This window comes from Mya arenaria, chromosome 3, assembly GCF_026914265.1.
Source record: "Mya arenaria isolate MELC-2E11 chromosome 3, ASM2691426v1".
NCBI lineage: Eukaryota > Metazoa > Mollusca > Bivalvia > Myida > Myidae > Mya > Mya arenaria.
This window is the reverse complement of record NC_069124.1, coordinates 90,338,651-90,354,168: the sequence shown is the minus strand read 5'-3', so window position 1 is coordinate 90,354,168 and position 15,518 is coordinate 90,338,651. Positions and strand designations below refer to the sequence as shown.

General features: G+C 35.8%; 1 protein-coding gene across 1 annotated transcript in view; it reads right to left on the bottom strand.

Annotated features, from left to right (window-relative positions):
• LOC128226006 (activated RNA polymerase II transcriptional coactivator p15-like) overlaps positions 1-10,467 on the bottom strand; it is a 50,786-nt gene extending 40,319 nt beyond the window's left edge. The window contains exon 1 of the mRNA XM_052935901.1: positions 10,464-10,467. The gene's annotated coding sequence lies outside the window, so the exon portion shown is untranslated. The remainder of the gene's footprint in view (positions 1-10,463) is intronic.
• Positions 10,468-15,518: the final 5,051 nt, after the last annotated feature.

Below are 15,518 nucleotides of genomic sequence, written 5' to 3'. Positions count from 1 at the left end.
TATATATATATATATATATATATATATATATATATATATAATTTACCTCCTGACCCTTCGCATCTTTGATGTAATGTTGAGAATATTGGGCATCGAAAGGGCAGACTTACCCTTTGCCTTAAGTTTGTGGGGTATACGATATTGTCTAAAATAGACTTGTTAAAACAAATTCAATCAATTGATAGTACTTAAACTGAACTAAATTGAACTGGTATGGTATTGAATGGTTCACGCAGCAATCTCAATAAAGAAACAATCCCATATTCGGTTTTTAAGTTCACTGTCATATTTGCTGAAAAACCTTAAAGTATGTTCTTTCTTCTTTAAATATTGTACTTCTTGTGATATCGTTTAAAGCACATGTTTTATTCACGACATAAATCTTCTCAATGGAGGCGTTAATTAGACTTTTAAGATAAACAAAAGAATATTTACTTATATATGTTCTTTATTTCCTCTTGAAGAGATACATACATAATTATAATAAAGAGAACAAAAATTCATGCACATACATAGCAAAGCAATTGATATAAGAAAGACAAAACATGATTAACTAATGATTAAATGCAAACATATGATATAAGAAAAAAACATATATTAAATTAATACAATTTAACAGATGCAATCATATGATGTATAAGGTAATATAATGAAATGTTCAAACATAAAAAATGTGATTCTTTATGACGTTATCAATATTTGTTAATTTGTTCATTTAGTGATGATTTACATGCATATATATTTTATACATTATTATAACGACAAAATGACTTTATGTATTGACAATATACATAGTTTCATGCTATCAATATTTATACGAATGCTTTAATCAATTACAAGTGTTATTACATCTTTATAGCTTTGCATAAGCTTAAAAAATGCAATTTTATTACACATAAACATTTAAAAACATAGCTAATTGCGATACGTAGAAAGTGTTTATGAACCTTCTTGCTAGAAAATGCATGATGCCTTTTTCCTAACAAATATTGTAACTTTGTTTCATCATCACAATTAGTCAAACACATGGATACATCATTGATAAACTCATTTGAAATAATATCATAGAATCGTATTCTTATGTCTGATGATAAATGGCAGTAAAATACAACATGATTTACAATATTGTCAACTACATCACCACACGCATGGCATAAAATCGGTCCCCTATTATCATACGGGTTTGGTGATATCCAGAGTTTGCTCACTTCCAGTGCATGTCGGCGTGACCGGAAGTCTGATGCGCATGTCCATATTATCGCTGGTTCAATACTTGTATGCAAACATCTGAATCTTGTAAAAGAAGCATCGTTTTGTAATCTCTGTTTCCATTTATTCAAATGGTGTTGATACACTGCTTTTTTACAAGTGATCTTCCAAGCTGATTTCGTAGGAAATTGTCCTGTGTATGAATATCTTGTAATAACTGGAAGCAGATTGTACTTTGATAGTATGTTAATTATATCCGGTATGTATCCCCGTTGAGTGATTTTATTTGTTCGACATGCATACATGGCTAGCCGCAGGTTGAAGATTTGCTTGGAGAGTACATGCACTGGCATATTACAAAGACATTCAAGAAACGTTAGTTTTTTAATATCTATTTGACTTTCTATTGACTTCATACCGAGCATCGCCAAGCATATATCAGTACGAGTTCGTATAGGAAATCGCTGTATTAGTTTTGCAGCCATTCGTATAAAGCGTTCTAGTTGCAGATAGTTTGTCTTCGATAAGTTGTTCCACAGTTCTGCCCCAAAAAGGAGTTTTGATACACATATTTTTGACACTAATTCTGCTGACGTAAGTGGGTTAATTAAACAGGTTCCGACGTTCAGCGACAACAATGAATAAAATGATGCTTCAGCTTTTCTGCATGCGACCGTAACTGTATCATTATCTGTCAATTTGTCATTTAGCTGTACACCAACATGTCTTAACTTGTTCGTGTGCTCAATTTTATTATGTCCTAGGTAAAAACTATTGCTCGTCTTATTCCTGGAATGGTCTCCAAATATCATAATGAAGCTTTTTGCTGAATTAATCATATATCTAAATTTGCAGGTTTATTCATACGCAGTATTTAGTAGATTTTGGAGCCCTGACGGCGATATTGCACTTAAAGCGATGTCGTCTGCTAAAGTAGTATTGCTCGTTGCTATGTTGATGATATTTGTCCCCTGGTTACTTCGCTCCAACAATTCGAGGAGGCCGTTTATGAAGAGGTTGTAGATCCAAGTTGAGAGTATCCCACCTTGCCTTATCCCTTGTTTTACCGGGAAAAAGCTAGACGTTAAGCCATTTGCCGATATGCAACTATACATGTCAGTGTGAGCGTCAACAATTAATGACCACGTTTTGCCTGTTATACCCAGTTCTGCAATCTTGTAAAATACTGCATCCAACCAAACTGTATCGAACGCCATTCTCGTATCGAGCATCGCAACATATACTTTATTATTAAGTTCTAGATTGTGATATATTGACTCTTGTAGGTTAAAAGACGCAGTTATTGCCCCTGTGTTCTTCTGATAAGCATTCTGTTGACGGTTTGGAAACTTAACACCAGTATCTTTCATCCACGTAGTTATTTTACTGTGCAAAACCTTTTCAAAAAGTTTGTAAATTACTGGCAGTAGTGTTATGGGTCTGTAATTTCTTGGGTCACTTCTTGGTTTGCCGTTATCTTTGTAAGCTGGTATGATAAGTCCCTTTTTACACATTTTAGGAATAATTCCTGACACAATTATTCGATTAAATAAAAATGCCAGTGCTGCACACAATGCTTGTCCGCCGTAGATCAGATGCTCGTTAAAAACTATATCATATGATGAGGCTTTTCCTTTATTAAGCGTTTTAATATACGATTTTATTTCTTCGCTAGATATTGAGGCTAATTCTGGCGCACTAACCACATCGCTACCATTAATATCTTTTAAGCGGTGTACTTCTTTTTCAACAGTTTCTTTGAAATTGTTGTCAAAATGGTCACAGTTGAGGGGGGTATAAACGTCTTTGAAATACTTGGTGAAAATTTCAAGTATACTTTCTGGGTCCTTGGCTGTTTCGTTTTCGTATGATAGTTGACTGCATACAGTTGATTTTTTATGTTTTCTAGATTTTACTAAGCTCCAAAATAGTTTGTTATCGCATTCAGCTGCTTCTATAAGTTGATTATTAAATGTCCTTTCAACTTTTTCAATCGCCGCTTTTTGTATCGTAACAAAACTTCGTTTATATCTTATATATATCTTTTTTGCCACTGGGTAAACGCCAAAGACATAGAACATAAAAACAAACAAAAAACACAAACACGAAATATGGAAGAACAGCACAAAACTCCACAAACAGCACATTGCATAAATACTATATATATATATTTATCCTTGGAACAGTCAGTAAAATGTAAATTCAGTGGGGGTTTAAACCAGTTCGTGTGCACAACCTCAGCAATCCCGAATATGGTAATAACGTTAAATCTTATCAAAATATGCATTTACTTGGCGAAACGCCGTTAAATTGCACTGGGTAAACGAAAGAAAAAACATGAAACACAGAAACAGTCACAAACAAGAAACATGGAACTACAGCAAAAACTCAACAAACAAGTGAAAGTATGTTTATCAAGGATTGTTAGGTACCGCCTTGGAACGGTCAGTAAAATGTCAATTTACTGGGGGTTTAAACCAGTTTACGTGCACAAACATCACTCTTATCCCAACAATCCTAAATAAAGAAAAAAAACGCAAAAATGTAAATCTTATCAAAGTATGCATTAACTTAAGGAAACAAATAATAATAAATGTATAGGTAAGTTCTTCAACAGACACAATTTTGCTCCAAATGATATATTTCATCCAACATAAAGCTATTTTGATGCGTATGTGATCTGTTTGTGGTTTTTGTATTTGTGCATGTGGTGCTTATACGCCTGTGTCTTGAGTTCATTCTCGTTTGAAGCCTCGCCAGGGTTTATGTTTGATTGTTTGATTTTTTAACTACTGGGCTTGTCGCTGTAGTTTTTTTATATTAATGCATCAAACACGAACGTTTTAAACTTGTCTTAGGCCTAAAACAATACATTTGGTTCGGGTTACCCGACCCTACCTACGAAATAGGCGCCGACCCTATTGTTTTTATAGTCAGTGGAGTACAAAAAACAACAATGTTTTTTTCTCGATAAAATCAAATAATTAACCTTGAATTACTTCCTTAATAATGCATTCATGGAAAATATTAGTTACTGATAACTATATTGTAACTGTGTATTAAATAGTGAAAACCCACATATATATGACTGGTGGGTCCTAACAGATTTTTAGTAATCTACTATTATCTCATTAGGTACAAATATCATGCACCGTTCTTTCAAATTAAACACTGTATCTTTCATGAGAACCATTGTTTTCGATATTTATTCATCCTTTTAGGTAAATTAAAAGAAAATGAATTACTTTTGGTATATTTTATTTGGGAATACGAGTGCATCTTTAAGTTTTCTTTTAGTTTAAAAATTCAACGCTATAGAACTTTAACATCATCCTCCAATGATGAAAATAACGTTCTTATATAAACCTTATAAAATTGAAATAAAAAAATGCCTACCTACCCTACCTGTTTTTAAAAAGGATGTAACCCTAACCAAATCATTTTTTTTGCATTACGAAGAAAACTTAAAGCAAACATTACAAACATTTTTTTAATCGCCGTCAGTTCGTTGATAGCTTAATTTAATTATTTATTGATCTTGATACTGAAAACGGTTTCATTTATGTCTTATGTTCCGATCAGGGAAAGCAATTACATTACCCATTGGCGTTGTGCCATTTTCTGAAACTTTCCCCATTATAAGCTGCGATATGTAGCTGTCATATTAAGAAGGGATTACATTGTAATCATTTTCAGCATTTTTGTCCTGTAGTTGTCATTATTTTGAAGGGCAACATTTTCGCTCAGAAAGCACCATACCTGCTGCCCTGGGTTCAGAAAAGGTTTTTGCGACTTACTTGGATCATTTTTATAAAAAAAAATTGTGCAAAAGTAGATTTAAAGTAAATTGCAATAAAGAAATTTGACCCTCATATCAGCATGCACTACAGATTTCAGCTTTTAAGAAGGTAGTACAGCCCTGTCATCTACTATCATTTAAAATGAATGTAAATGAAGATCAAATTGTTCGATAAATTATGCCACCTGCAGAATCAACATGAGACTGTAAACGTCACATAAATGGCAAACACGGTGAAACGTCCTGCAATTACATAATCTCTATCGTCTTACAATACTGCAGACATTACTTATTGCCTATTTTATCCATCAATCCAGAAACTTGTTAACCGATAGCGTTCACTGCATTCTAACCTGGTACCTTCTTGTATGACTGAACAGTTCATAAAGTTATGCTCGTTTTGTCAATTATTTTGTATCACATTTTTTATTGTTAAAATCTGTTCGGTTTAGTAATTACTTAAAACTGCACTCTCACAGTTTGAACGTTTTGTTGACTTTTTATTTTTTGTCTTGAAACAAGCCAATTTTTGCGAAAATCCATGCAATGCAGTTATATAAGACTGCTGACAAAAAATCAGATCGCAGATTTTTATATTTAAATTTAAAAATTGATGTTTTATGCATTTTTCTTAAACCGTTAGTAACGATTTAAGCCATAAAACATTAATTTTCGGACGGAAATATAAAAATCTACAATCTGATCTTTTATCATTGGTTTGCAATTATTAACGAAAAAATTTGCTCTTTCAAAGACAAAAAAAAAGTTGTAAAAATGGTCAATCCGTGAGAGTGCAGCTTTAAGGTTTCACCAAATTTATAATTTCGTATGTCGGATTTATCTCACCTTATATCAGAAAATGCGAAAATCTTTTTGTAGGCAACGTTATTTCACAAGAAAATCGCAAAACTATGCCAAAAAGGGATCATGTAAAGCCAGCATGTCTCTGGCAACTTCCGGAAGCCTGAACAAGTTGTATAATATAATTACTCTGCGTGGGATTCTTATGAGCTCACAATTAGAACGGAGACTAAAACTGTATTTTTAAGGATTTTATAGAATTACTTAATATAAATTTTATTGAAAATATGGTTTCGCCTACGCCCGCTCCTGTTTTAAAACTTACTTGAACAATTGTATGCTATTGTACACGCTGCCTGAACAGCAGAAGACAAAGACGACGTTTTATCGACAATAGAGCAGTTTTCTTAACTTGCCTTACTTTTAACCAATTTATCGATTACATGAACACATTTTTTATCGAGTTGAATTTGACAAGTTTTGGTATTTCTTTCGTATTGAGAAGTAAGCAATGTATAATTATCAGGTTCGTATATTTTTCTCTATGCAGTTACAATCGACATGAATTCATTTTGTTAACTTTTTCACGTAATATTTTTTACCTTTTTTTGAAAATAACAATATATTGTGACACTCGAATCTAAGGTTACAAGTCTTTCCTCAATTTGGGGCTCAAAATATATCGCGAAATGATCCCGTTCTGGTCAGGTACATAAGCGAAACACGTCTTGATAGACTCGGCCACGTGTAAAGAAAGATCTGTTCACGAGGTTTCTATTGTTTATCCAGGCCATTCCTTAGACAAACAAAACAGTATGGGGTCATTTATCACACCTATCGTACGATCGCCCTCTTGAATAATTATATTTAAGTAAATATAACATCTTCTTCGATAATAAATGCTTTTCAGACCTGTTTAGGCTAAGTGTGTACATTCCTACAGTTTTCGGAATTCTGTAAATCTTCGTAATATTTCTTGTAAAACTCAACTGTTATCGAATTCATTTCTACCAACTACAATATCGTCGTGGAATGCACTTCCGGAAACAGCCCGTGCCTTTCCATCTTTGCCCCCCTTCAAGTTTAACCTTAACAAACATAAAACAAACAGTTACTCAACTCTACTATGAGGGTGAACGCAAATTGAGTCTCACACATGCAAGGCTGAGGATGCACTGTAATAATCTTAATGAACATTCATTTTGTTTCTAAAAACATAATCAATAGCACAAATTGTCAATGTGGTGAAATTGAGGACACCTACCATTTCTTTTCACCTGTCCCTTATATCATGCACAAAGGCATCACGTATTCGACTAATTGCCTGCTTAAATGCCTATGTCGCTATAAGTTCTATTGTTTGGGATCCAAAAACGCATTGGACGAGACAAACTCAATGATATTTAATCACGTTCAACACTACATTCGCCAAAATAAACGTTTTTAATTTCCTTAAGATAAATTACAACAAACTTGTCTCTACAACTGACCTGACCTGTCCATGCCCCCACCCCTTCTTCCTGCTCTATACATTACTCTGTTTCATACCACAAGCGCATTTTACCACCTACTACTTTATTTATTTGACGTTCACCTTTCATATTATCCATCAAATTATAACGATTGCATAAATATACAAATAATTACAAATCTACACCGTTACAAGCAGCTTGAAAGAGTGACAGAAGCGAGGCATAGTATAAGCTACCATAACTTTCTTCTTAATTCTGTCAAATTATTTTGTTTTGTGCATATTCCATTTGTCTACCTTTCATGTATAAATACCTCCGTCAACCATTTACTATTGAATACGCTATAACTGTGTATGTCATTATATTGTTATTTTCGAAATAAATACTGTTTAAACCAAGTGTGTATATTCAAGGAAGTAAGACATCCAATTTAAGCTGCGTCACTCAATCAATATTGAACTGAAATTCTTGATCTTACGATTTGTTGTGGAACAACTGTTGACGAGATGACCCCATTCGCCGCCCTGTTGTCGCAAGATTGTTAATGAGATGACCCTCTATGTGTGTTACCTTAGCTGAAATACGAGATCTCAACCTTAAACATGTCCCAATCTTAATCTTCAATAGAGCAAAACTGAACTTGTAATCACAGCAGATGAATAATATCTTCATATCGAATTTTGCTATTTATAAATGCGCAAATCCTTGATAAACATACCAAGCGTTTGTATATAGTATATATTCACTGTATTGTTTGTGGAGTTTTGTGCTGTTGTTCCGTGTTTCTGGTTTGTGATTGTTTGTTTATGTGTTCTATGTCTTTGGCGTTCACCCTGTGCGATTAAATGGTGTTTATGTTTAAACTTTTGACTACTGAGCTTGTTTCTGTATTTTTTTATATAAATATTGATAATTATAATATATCTAAAAAATATTAATATAATATTTTTTAAACATTTTCTTTGTAGATGTAAAATAAATTGAATAATGCCTGTTATACATTTCAAAGCCAGATTTCGACTATAAACTATTTGGAATCATTTGATGTGAAGGAGTAAACTGTTCACACCTGGTGTTATTATTGTTCGTTTATATAATGTTATTGCTTTGCATTCGACTGTACGTCTCAAGTGTCATGCTTGGACCTCACAGATGTACTTATGTATTATTTATGTCAGGTGAAAAATGTAATATTTTGTCATATATCCACAATGAGCTTGAATAAATGATGGAAGTTGTTGAAATTGTAATTCTGGTGTCCAGACGTTATTTTGTTAATGCGATTTAAACGATTTGCTAGTATAGCCAATGTTTCCGATTTAGAAATAAGCTTCTAATTATATTGAGCCATTTGTAATAATGTTTAATTTCAATGCCTAGTGGCACTTTACAATCAATCACCAGGCATTATAATCTCCCATTCTTTAACATATGCTACTTTAAAGAAAGATTCTATCGTAAACTCCACGTGTTAAAGCCGTTAATTAATATACACTTGCTGACCCTTCGAAAATCGTTTGGTTAGAAAATATTTAACCTTAAAGAACTTGTTTGTAGTAAATACCATATTCATGTTACCTTCCTGTGCTAATCAATAACAAAAAAAAAACAATCAAATTAATTACTCAACGTCCCATGATATTACAACGAATTAACCTTTTATATGACAAGTTCTTTATCAAGGGTGTTCTCAGTGTAAGAAAACAGTCGTCGATTGATACAAAGAAACCTTCATTGATTAGGTACCTCACAGGCTTTGTAAGCACCTTAGTAAATGTTTTCAGAAAGCGCCGGCAACTGTGTCTTGAAGTATAAAGCCAACATAACATAGTCCATAAGTTGGACAGGAGAAATAGCAAGAGTAAATCCTATTTGCACAGTGTATTCGTTGCGACAACAGATTTATGCAAGGAAATATGTAAGGGCTTGTTTATAACGATATTTTTAAATGTATGCAATCTGTGTCTGCTGTCATGTTACGGTGTCTGTCTGTGTGTTGTCTTCTGTGTGTTGTCTTATAGCGGTGTGTCTCTTTTATCATGTGGGTGTGTGAATCTGTTGTTGTGTCTTAACTGTGTTTGGTGTATTGTTGCGGAGTGTGTCTGTTGTCTTGTTGAGGTATGTGTCTGGTGTATTGTTGAGGTGTGTGTCTGGTGTATTGTTGCGGAGTGTATCTGGTGTATTGCGGGGTGTGTGTCTGTTGTCTTGTTTCGGTGTGTGTCTGTTTTGTTGGGATGTGTTTCTGTTGTCTTGTAGCGGTATGTGTCTGATGTATTAGAGCGGTGTATGTCTGGTGTATTGTTGCGGTGTGTGTCTGGTGTATTGTTGCGGTGTGTGTCTGGCATATTGTTGCGGAGTGTGTCTGGTGTATTGTTGCGGAGTGTGTCTGGTGTGTTGTTGCGGAGTGTGTCTGTTGTCTTGTTGCGGTGTGTGTCTGGTGTATTGTTGCGAAGTGTGACTGGTGTGTTGTTGCGGTGTGTGTCTGTTGTCTTGTTTCGGTATGTGTCTGTTTTGTTGGGATGTGTTTCTGTTGTCCTGTAGCGGTGTGTGTCTGATGTATTAGAGCGGTGTATGTCTGGTGTATTGTTGAACTGTGGGTCTGTTGTCTTGTAGAGGTTTTGTTCTAGTGTATTGTTGCGGTGTATGTCTGGTGTATTGTTGCGGTGTATGTCTGGTGTATCGTTGCGGTGTATGTCTTGCGTATTGTTGTGGTGTTTGTCTGGTGTATTGTTGCGGTGTATGTCTGATGTTTTGTTGTGGTGTGCGTCTGGTGTTTTGTTGCGGCGGGTGTCTGGTGTATTGTTGAATTGTGTGTCTGGTGTATTGTTGCGGTGTGTGTCTGGTGTATTGTTGCAGTGTGTGTCTGGTTACTTGTTGCGGTATGTGTCTGGTGTATTGTTGCAGTGTGTGTCTGGTGTATTGTTGCGGTGTATGTCTTGTCTATTGTTGTGGTGTTTGTCTGGTGTATTGTTGCGGTGTATGTCTGGTGTTTTGTTGTGGTGTGCGTCTGGTGTTTTGTTGCGGCGGGTGTCTGGTGTATTGTTGAATTGTGTGTCTGGTGTATTGTTGCGGTGTGTGTCTGGTGTATTGTTGCAGTGTGTGTCTGGTTACTTGTTGCGGTATGTGTCTGGTGTTTTGTTGCGGCGGGTGTCTGGTGTATTGTTTCGGTGTGTGTCTGGTGTATTGTAGCGGTGTGTGTGTGTGGTGTATTTTTGCGGCGTGTGTCTGTTGTATTGTTGAATTGTGTGTATGTTGCCTTGTTGTGATGTGTTTCTGGTGTATTGTTGCGGTGTGTGTCTGGTGTATTGTTGCGCTGCATCTCTGGTGTATTGTTGCGGAGTGTATCTGGTGTATTGCGGGGTGTGTGTCTGTTGTCTTGTTTCGGTGTGTGTCTGTTTTGTTGGGATGTGTTTCTGTTGTCTTGTAGCGGTATGTGTCTGATGTATTAGAGCGGTGTATGTCTGGTGTATTGTTGCGGTGTGTGTCTGGTGTATTGTTGCGGTGTGTGTCTGGCATATTGTTGCGGAGTGTGTCTGGTGTATTGTTGCGGAGTGTGTCTGGTGTGTTGTTGCGGAGTGTGTCTGTTGTCTTGTTGCGGTGTGTGTCTGGTGTATTGTTGCGAAGTGTGACTGGTGTGTTGTTGCGGTGTGTGTCTGTTGTCTTGTTTCGGTATGTGTCTGTTTTGTTGGGATGTGTTTCTGTTGTCCTGTAGCGGTGTGTGTCTGATGTATTAGAGCGGTGTATGTCTGGTGTATTGTTGAACTGTGGGTCTGTTGTCTTGTAGAGGTTTTGTTCTAGTGTATTGTTGCGGTGTATGTCTGGTGTATTGTTGCGGTGTATGTCTGGTGTATCGTTGCGGTGTATGTCTTGCGTATTGTTGTGGTGTTTGTCTGGTGTATTGTTGCGGTGTATGTCTGATGTTTTGTTGTGGTGTGCGTCTGGTGTTTTGTTGCGGCGGGTGTCTGGTGTATTGTTGAATTGTGTGTCTGGTGTATTGTTGCGGTGTGTGTCTGGTGTATTGTTGCAGTGTGTGTCTGGTTACTTGTTGCGGTATGTGTCTGGTGTATTGTTGCAGTGTGTGTCTGGTGTATTGTTGCGGTGTATGTCTTGTCTATTGTTGTGGTGTTTGTCTGGTGTATTGTTGCGGTGTATGTCTGGTGTTTTGTTGTGGTGTGCGTCTGGTGTTTTGTTGCGGCGGGTGTCTGGTGTATTGTTGAATTGTGTGTCTGGTGTATTGTTGCGGTGTGTGTCTGGTGTATTGTTGCAGTGTGTGTCTGGTTACTTGTTGCGGTATGTGTCTGGTGTTTTGTTGCGGCGGGTGTCTGGTGTATTGTTTCGGTGTGTGTCTGGTGTATTGTAGCGGTGTGTGTGTGTGGTGTATTTTTGCGGCGTGTGTCTGTTGTATTGTTGAATTGTGTGTATGTTGCCTTGTTGTGATGTGTTTCTGGTGTATTGTTGCGGTGTGTGTCTGGTGTATTGTTGCGCTGCATCTCTGGTGTATTGTTGCTGTGTGTGTCTGGTGTATTGTTGCGGTGTGTGTGTGGTGTTTTGTTGCGGTGTGTATCTGGTTTGTTGTTGCGGTGTGTGTGTGGTGTATTATTGCGGCGTGTGTCTAGTGTATTGTTGAATTGTGTGTGTGTTGTCTTGTTGCGATATGTTTCTGGTGTATTGTTGCGGCGCGTGTCTGGTTTATTGCTGCGGTGTGTGTCTGGTGTATTGTTGCGGTGTGTTACTGGTGTATTGTTGCGGTGTATTTCTGGTGTTTTGTTGCGGTGCGTGTCTGGTGTATTGTTGCGATGTGTTTCTGGTGTATTGTTGTGGTGTGTGACTGGTGTATTGTTGCGGTGTGTGTCTGGTGTATTGTTGCGATGCGTGTCTTGTGTGTTGTTGCGATGTGTGTCTGGTGTTTTGTTGCGATGTGTGTCTGGTGTATTGTTGTGGTGTATGTCTGGTGATTGTTGCGGTATGTGTCTAGTGTATTGTTGCGATGTGTGTCTGGTGTATTGTTGCGGTATGTGTCTAGTGTATTGTTGCGATGCGTGTCTTGTGTGTTGTTGCGATGTGTGTCTGGTGTTTTGTTGCGATGTGTTTCTGGTGTATTGTTGTGGTGTATGTCTGGTGTATTGTTGCGGTATGTGTCTAGTGTATTGTTGCGATGTGTGTCTGGTGTTTTGTTGCGATGTGTGTCTGGTGTTTTGTTGCGATGTGTGTCTGGTGTATTGTTGCGATGTGTGTCTGGTGTTTTGTTGCGATGTGTGTCTGGTGTATTGTTGCGATGTGTGTCTGGTGTTTTGTTGCGATGTGTGTCTGGTGTATTGTTGCGATGTGTGTCTGGTGTTTTGTTGCGATGTGTGTCTTGTGTATTGTTGCGGTGTGTGTCTGGTTTGTTGGGATGTGTTTATGTTGACTTAAAGCGGTGTTAGTCTGTTATCAAGTGGTTGTGTGTGTCTATTGTCTTATCCTATCTGTGTATGTTGTCTTGTTGCAGTGTGTTGTCTTGTTGCGGTGTATGTTTAGTTGAGTCTCAAATAGGTTTTGATCCTTATACCTTAAAACAACCTTACAGCTTCATGTGACAGCTGGCCCTCGTAGGTTTTATTGTAGTACATCTGTAATATATATATTAAATGTGCTTGTTACAACATAGTTCAAGTACCCGCATCTTTTGTGTGATGTTGAGATATTTAAATATCGAAATCTCTGTTTTACCCTCTTGCCTTAAAATTTGTAGGAGCGTACGAAATTGTCCAAAATAGAAGTGTTTAGAAAATGTATTCAATCAGTTGATAGTTCTTGAACTGAACTAAATTTAACTGGTATTGAATGATTCACCTAGGACTCTCAAAATAGAAACCCATAAAATAGGAACCCATATTCGGTTTTTATAGTTTAATGTCAAGTTTGCTGAAAAAAGTATGTTCTTTCTTCTTCACAACATATATTACAAATATGCGAACCTTAATGGGATCGTTAAAAGCACATCCATTTTCCTGACATAAATCTTCTTCAAGAGGCGTTAATTATGAAGATATTTAAGCTTAACAAAGGAATATCTACTGTTTTTGTAAATCTAATTCTACATCACACACAACTTTGCTCCAAAGTATATATTACCGTGGAGTTTCACCCCAAATAAAGCTATTTTGTTGCGTGTGTGGTCTGTTTGTGTTTTTTTGTTTTTGTGGTCTATCTTTTAGTGTTTGACTACTTGGTTTGTCCCTCTAGTTTCCATTGTATTGTTGCAACGATGACGAATGTTTAATACTTGTCTTACGAATCAAACTGGTTTGAAAATAAACATTATTTTCAGTCGCCATCAGCTCGTTCATAACTTCATTTACTTACGCGGTATTTATTGATCTTGTTATTGAAAGCAGTTTCATTCCTGTCTTATGTTGCGTTTAATGAAAGCAATTACATTATCCATTGGCGTTGTGCCATTTCCATAATATCTCCTTATTACAAGCTGCGATTTGAAGCTGTTATATTGAGAAGGGATTACATTATCATCATTTCAAGAATGTTTGTCCATTGTTTGTCATTATTTTGAACGGCAGCTCAGAAAGCACCATACCAAGATTCCAAGTTACCAAGTTTATTTAATATCACCCATGTCATCAGTACATAACAATAAGAGCATGAGTACATATACAATACAACATAATGAGACATTACAAACTATATTAGATATAATAATACAGATTTTCTAAATATGAATATGTTTTATGTTATTGAAATATTAATATTAAGCATATATGAATATATGTGGTGGAGAACATAGTGTTACAGTCTTATACTTAATATGGTAACAATACACTTGTGGAATTTGCATAATTTTATGACATTTATATCATAATTGGGATTGATATTCATAATTTCAAAATATTAGGAGATCGGTATAATTGTCTGTCAATAATTATTATTCTATATTCGGCAAAATAGCTACATTCTAATTAATAATGAAATTCATCACCAATACAGTTTTTAACACAAAGTTCGCATTTTCTATCATTCAGTTCTATATTGTACCTGCTGCCCTGAGTTCAGTAAAGGGTTTTCTTTTAGAATTTTTATGAGTGTTTTTGCGCAAAAGTAGATAAAAAGTTAATATCCAAAGAAAAACTGTTCTTCATATCAGCATGTACTAAAGACTTATAAAGTTTGTCAAAAGAGAGGTCAGACCTTTTTGAGGTACTAGGGCCTTTAGATTTATCTAATTATGTATCCTTTCTTTTCGCACTACTATCATTTGAACTGAATGATACTTAAGATCAAGTTGTTCGATTTATTATGTCAATCTGCACAACCAACAAGGCTGTAAACGCCACAGGAATGGCAGTAACGGTAAAATGTCCTGCAAATACATGAATTACATCGCCTTACAATACTGTAGACATAAGTAAATAACTTATTATTTTTAAGAACAATAAACAATGACATCAATGTTAAAATAGTTATGGAATCATTAGGAGTGTTAAAACTAAGAAAACAAAAGCTTGAACCCTTCAATAAATGTTGATATTTGCTCAATTATCGTCTTAAGACCACACTTTTAGTTAGCGTTAACAGCGCTAATAATCATTTACTTACAGCTTGTTGTTTCGTGATTGGTTGATAGCCATTATCACGTGATGTTATCAATGCATTGTTAAGAGGTCAAAATATCTACTGTGTTTGTAAAAGTCCCCGGTGTCCTTTAAGCGTAGGTTTTCTAAAAAAAATCTTGACTTTACCGGCGTGGGTCCAAACCCCACTAAAATCAAAGAACTTTTTTAAACTATAAGTGTATTTGTTTCTGCAATTTCGATAACATAGAGCAAACTAATGATAAAATTAGTGCTTTCAGATGCAATTCCGGAATAACTTATTTTCAGTCCAAAACATGGGCGAGTATCTTTAAACAGTGGTATTTTTATAACAACACATGTGAATGTAACACAAAATAAAATTAACGCGTCCTTAAGGGAAACCCACAGAGCAAAAGTCGTTTGAAGGAAGACAACCAAAAATGTTTAAAAAACAATTTTTATTTCGTTTAGTGGTCCAATATTTAGCTACATAATTCAAATGACCTATGGAGAATGTGTAGCTGTAATAAGGATGTAATGTATGTTTTGCTCCCGAAAAAGATTGCTCCTCAAAACTAAATAAAACATAAACTAATGAAAGACATGAAACGTTTTAATTTTTGGCCTCCACACCAAATTTTGTACTGTGGAAGACCCTTGATGTAGTCG